Source organism: Styela clava, chromosome 6, assembly GCF_964204865.1.
Source record: "Styela clava chromosome 6, kaStyClav1.hap1.2, whole genome shotgun sequence".
Lineage (NCBI taxonomy): Eukaryota > Metazoa > Chordata > Ascidiacea > Stolidobranchia > Styelidae > Styela > Styela clava.
This window is the reverse complement of record NC_135255.1, coordinates 5,237,135-5,243,005: the sequence shown is the minus strand read 5'-3', so window position 1 is coordinate 5,243,005 and position 5,871 is coordinate 5,237,135. Positions and strand designations below refer to the sequence as shown.

The window sequence follows — 5,871 nt, the reverse complement described above, 5'->3', positions numbered from 1 at the left end:
CAAAATAACATAATTCGAGGCCACAAGAAAACTGACCTAAGCTGTAAGGATACCAAAACTAGCCTAACCCAAGGTAAGGGCAAAAGCGTTTCGGAGATTCCGAAACCAACCCTGGCCGAGGTCGCGGGGGCAAAATAGGTGCGGGAACGACCAAACTAACTTGAGCGCAGGTCAAATGGGCAAGCAAATTAGGCTGAGAGACTACAAAACTAACCTAACAGGTAAGGCCCGTATGGGCTATAGTTAGCGATCAAGGGCGACGGCATCAGCGTCTAGAGCGGCCGATCCGAAAAAAAGTTAGAGTACAAACGCGATGCTAATGAGCGATCCATTGTCTCGACTAATATGCAGGAGGTGCCATTCTAGCGTCTGTCTTGAGTGCCTGTCGTCCTTACAGGACGGTCGCATTGTTGTCCCCATGTTAAAGGCGCCGCCTGTATGGACTAAAGCTAACAAAAATCAAAATCCGTAGGATGTAAAAGTACAAACGCGATGCTAATGAGCGATCCATTGTCTCGACTAATATGCAGGAGGTGCCATTCTAGCGTCTGTCTTGAGTGCTTGTCGTCCTTACAGGACGGTCGCATTGTTGTCCCCATGTTAAAGGCGCCGCCTGTATGGACTAAAGCTAACAAAAATCAAAATCCGTAGGATGTAAAAGTACATAAGCGATGCTAATGAGCGATCCATTGTCCCGACTAATATGTGGGAGGTTCTTCATGAAGCATCTGGCTTGAAAGCCTATCGGCCTAGCAGGACGGTCGCATTGTTTTGTTCAGGATAATAGGCACCGTCCATAGGGGCTGAAGCTAAGGAACAACCTAAGTGCAGCGGGCGCAAGAATGCTGCGTCGGCGGATAGAGAGCGTCCAACCCAAGAAAAAGTACAAACGCGAAGGTATGTTATAACCTAAGCTGAGCCGAGGCGGCCGCATGGTCGAGACAACCAAGCTAACTTAAGGTAATGCCCTATGGGCTAAAGTTAAAGAACAAATTGAGTGAAAAATTACATACTGGTAGTTAATAAAAAATAAATAAAAATTACTTGCCACACCATATTAAAAAATTTATGATGATTGCCACTGCCAAATTGATAAATTTTATAAATGGGAGTGAACAGTAAAGATAAACTTTTATAAAAAAAATATATTGTCAGGATGATTATAGATGTAGTCAAATGCCAAAATGCCCAACCAAAGTTGCCAGAATTGGGTGCATGAAGAGTGAGCCGAAAGAAGTTAAAAGTACTAAGCTAAGCCGAGGCCGCATGGTCGAACCAACCAACCTAACTGAGGGTAATGCTCGTATGGGATAAAGGTAAAGAACAAATTAAGTGAGCCAAAAAAACTAACCTGAGACGAGGCCTCACGTGCAAGCATACTAACCCTAGGTAAGGCATGTAAGAGCGAAAAACAGTAAACTCGAATGAGCCAAGAAAGAGCGGTGCGGGGCTGGTCGGAGCGCACCCTTTTCTCGGTGGCTGGCGGGCGAGAGAGTGCTGCGTCGCCGGCATCGGCGTCGAAAGAAGCCGAGCCGAAAAAAGTTAAAGTACAAACGTGCAAGCATACTAACCTAACCCTAGGTAAGGCATGTCAGAGCGAAAGACAGTAATTTCGAATGAGCCATGAAAGAGCGGTGCGGGGCCGGTCGGAGCGCACCCTTTTCTCGGTGGCTGGCGGCCGAGAGAGTGCTGCGTCGCCGGCATCGGCGTCGAAAGAAGCCGAGCCGAAAAAAGTTAAAGTACAAACGTGCAAGCATACTAACCTAACCCTAGGTAAGGCATGTCAGAGCGAAAGACAGTAATTTCGAATGAGCCAAGAAAGAGCGGTGCGGGGCCGGTCGGAGCGCACCCTTTTCTCGGTGGCTGGCGGGCGAGAAAGTGCTGCGTCGCCGGCATCGGCGTCGAAAGAAGCCGAGCCGAAAAAAGTTAAAGTACAAACGTGCAAGCATACTAACCTAACCCTAGGTAAGGCATGTCAGAGCGAAAGACAGTAAACTCGAATGAGCCATGAAAGAGCGGTGCGGGGCCGGTCGGAGCGCACCCTTTTCTCGGTGGCTGGCGGGCGAGAGAGTGCTGCGTCGCCGGCATCGGCGTCGAAAGAAGCCGAGCCGAAAAAAGTTAAAGTACAAACGTGCAAGCATACTAACCTAACCCTAGGTAAGGCATGTCAGAGCGAAAGACAGTAATTTCGAATGAGCCAAGAAAGAGCGGTGCGGGGCCGGTCGGAGCGCACCCTTTTCTCGGTGGCTGGCGGGCGAGAAAGTGCTGCGTCGCCGGCATCGGCGTCGAAAGAAGCCGAGCCGAAAAAAGTTAAAGTACAAACGTGCAAGCATACTAACCTAACCCTAGGTAAGGCATGTCAGAGCGAAAGACAGTAAACTCGAATGAGCCATGAAAGAGCGGTGCGGGGCCGGTCGGAGCGCACCCTTTTCTCGGTGGCTGGCGGGCGAGAGAGTGCTGCGTCGCCGGCATCGGCGTCGAAAGAAGCCGAGCCGAAAAAAGTTAAAGTACAAACGTGCAAGCATACTAACCTAACCCTAGGTAAGGCATGTCAGAGCGAAAGACAGTAATTTCGAATGAGCCAAGAAAGAGCGGTGCGGGGCCGGTCGGAGCGCACCCTTTTCTCGGTGGCTGGCGGGCGAGAAAGTGCTGCGTCGCCGGCATCGGCGTCGAAAGAAGCCGAGCCAAAAAAAGTTAAAGTACAAACGTGCAAGCATACTAACCTAACCCTAGGTAAGGCATGTCAGAGCGAAAGACAGTAATTTCGAATGAGCCATGAAAGAGCGGTGCGGGGCCGGTCGGAGCGCACCCTTTTCTCGGTGGCTGGCGGGCGAGAGAGTGCTGCGTCGCCGGCATCGGCGTCGAAAGAAGCCGAGCCAAAAAAAGTTAAAGTACAAACGTGCAAGCATACTAACCTAACCCTAGGTAAGGCATGTCAGAGCGAAAGACAGTAATTTCGAATGAGCCATGAAAGAGCGGTGCGGGGCCGGTCGGAGCGCACCCTTTTTTCGGTGGCTGGCGGGCGAGAGAGTGCTGCGTCGCCGGCATCGGCGTCGAAAGAAGCCGAGCCGAAAAAAGTTAAAGTACAAACGTGCAAGCATACTAACCTAACCCTAGGTAAGGCATGTCAGAGCGAAAGACAGTAATTTCGAATGAGCCAAGAAAGAGCGGTGCGGGGCCGGTCGGAGCGCACCCTTTTCTCGGTGGCTGGTGGGCGAGAAAGTGCTGCGTCGCCGGCATCGGCGTCGAAAGAAGCCGAGCCAAAAAAAGTTAAAGTACAAACGTGCAAGCATACTAACCTAACCCTAGGTAAGGCATGTCAGAGCGGAAGACAGTAATTTCGAATGAGCCATGAAAGAGCGGTGCGGGGCCGGTCGGAGCGCACCCTTTTCTCGGTGGCTGGCGGGCGAGAGAGTGCTGCGTCGCCGGCATCGGCGTCGAAAGAAGCCGAGCCGAAAAAAGTTAAAGTACAAACGTGCAAGCATACTAACCTAACCCTAGGTAAGGCATGTCAGAGCGAAAGACAGTAAACTCGAATGAGCCATGAAAGAGCGGTGCGGGGCCGGTCGGAGCGCACCCTTTTCTCGGTGGCTGGTGGGCGAGAGAGTGCTGCGTCGCCGGCATCGGCGTCGAAAGAAGCCGAGCCGAAAAAAGTTAAAGTACAAACGCGATGCTAATGAGCGAGCCGTTGTCTCGACTAATATGTAGGGGGCGTTCGATCGAGCGTCTGGCTTGAGCGCTTGTCGGCCTAGCAGAACGGTCGCATTGTTATGCCCGGGTTTTAGGCACCGCTGCAGGCGGCCGGCAGAGCTCTTGTTTGTGCGAAACTGAATGGATCGAGCCCGAGAGAGGGCGAGCAAAGAAAAAACGCAAATCGCTCCGCCTGGCACTGCCGGCGAGAGCGTGGACGTCGCGGCCAGCGACTGTCGAAGCTGAGTACGGCCGCAGGCGATTGCCTCGGTCTTAAACGAATGCGACGAGCACGCGCCGGGCGGCCCAGCAAGGGCCGAGCGCAGCTGTCGCAGCTATCTGGTTGATCCTGCCAGTAGTGATATGCTTGTCTCAAAGATTAAGCCATGCAGGTGCAAGTACGAGTTCTCGTAAAGCGAAACTGCGAATGGCTCATTAAATCAGTCTTGGTTTATTTGGTCTCGTAAGCGAAGTGGATAACTGTGGTAATTCTAGAGCTAATACATGCATTAAGCGCCGACTTCGGGAGGCGCGCTTTTATCAGATCAAAACCGACCGGGTTCGTCCTGTGACGTTTGATGACTCTGGATAACCACGCGGATCGTACGGTCTCTGCACCGACGACGTATCATTCAAGTGTCTGCCCTATCAACTGTCGAAGGTACGCTACGTGCCTACCTTTGTGATAACGGGTAACGGGGAATCAGGGTTCGATTCCGGAGAGGGAGCCTGAGAAACGGCTACCACATCCAAGGAAGGCAGCAGGCGCGCAAATTACCCATTCCCGACACGGGGAGGTAGTGACGAAAAATAACAATACAGGACTCTAACGAGGCCCTGTAATTGGAATGAGTACATCCTAAAACTCTTAACGAGTATCCATTGGAGGGCAAGTCTGGTGCCAGCAGCCGCGGTAATTCCAGCTCCAACAGTGTATGCTAAAGTTGTTGCGGTTGAAAAGCTCGTAGTTGGATTTTGGGCGAGCGCCGCCGGTCCGTCGCAAGGCGTGTCACTGGTTGCGTTCGCCTCACCTTCGGTTCTCCGTCGGTGCTCTTGACTGAGTGTCGGCGGTGGCCGATAAGTTTACTTTGAAAAAATTAGAGTGTTCAAAGCAGGCTGTTCGCCTGCATAGTGTTGCATGGAATAATGGAATAGGACCTCGGTTCTATTTTGTTGGTTTTCGGAGCACGAGGTAATGATTAAGAGGGACAGACGGGGGCGTCCGTACTCTGCCGTTAGAGGTGAAATTCTTGGATCGGCGGAAGACGAACTACTGCGAAAGCATTCGCCAAGAATGTTTTCTTTAATCAAGAGCGAAAGTCAGAGGTTCGAAGACGATCAGATACCGTCCTAGTTCTGACTATAAACGATGCCAACTAGCGATCGGGAGGCGTTACCATGACGACCTTTCCGGCAGCTTCCGGGAAACCAAAGTCTTTGGGTTCCGGGGGAAGTATGGTTGCAAAGCTGAAACTTAAAGGAATTGACGGAAGGGCACCACCAGGAGTGGAGCCTGCGGCTTAATTTGACTCAACACGGGGAAACTCACCCGGCCCGGACACAGGTAGGATTGACAGATTGAGAGCTCTTTCTTGATTCTGTGGGTGGTGGTGCATGGCCGTTCTTAGTTGGTGGAGCGATTTGTCTGGTTAATTCCGATAACGAACGAGACTCTGGCATGCTAAATAGTTACGCGACCTTCTCGGTCGGCGTCTAACTTCTTAGAGGGACTAGTGGCGTTTAGCCACACGAGATTGAGCAATAACAGGTCTGTGATGCCCTTAGATGTCCGGGGCCGCACGCGCGCTACACTGAGTGAAGCAGCGAGTGTCTAACCTAGGCCGAAAGGTCCGGGTAACCCGTTGAACCTCATTCGTGATTGGGATAGGGACTTGCAATTGTTTCCCTTGAACGAGGAATTCCCAGTAAGCGCAAGTCATCAACTTGCGTTGATTACGTCCCTGCCCTTTGTACACACCGCCCGTCGCTACTACCGATTGAATGGTTTAGTGAGATCCTTGGATCGGCCCCGTCGCGGCTGGCAACGGCCGCGTCGGCGTGTCGAGAAGACGATCAAACTTGATCATTTAGAGGAAGTAAAAGTCGTAACAAGGTTTCCGTAGGTGAACCTGCGGAAGGATCATTACCGAAAGTGGTGGTAGGCCCCGGCCGACCGCGCAC

At 51.9% G+C, this 5,871-nt stretch overlaps 1 non-coding gene across 1 annotated transcript; it reads left to right on the top strand.

Annotated features, from left to right (window-relative positions):
* Window positions 1-4,026: 4,026 nt before the first annotated feature.
* LOC144424914 (small subunit ribosomal RNA) lies at window positions 4,027-5,836 on the top strand. Its single transcript, XR_013477133.1, has one exon. It is a non-coding gene; the product is annotated as a small subunit ribosomal RNA (ribosomal RNA).
* The last annotated feature ends 35 nt before the right edge of the window (window positions 5,837-5,871 follow it).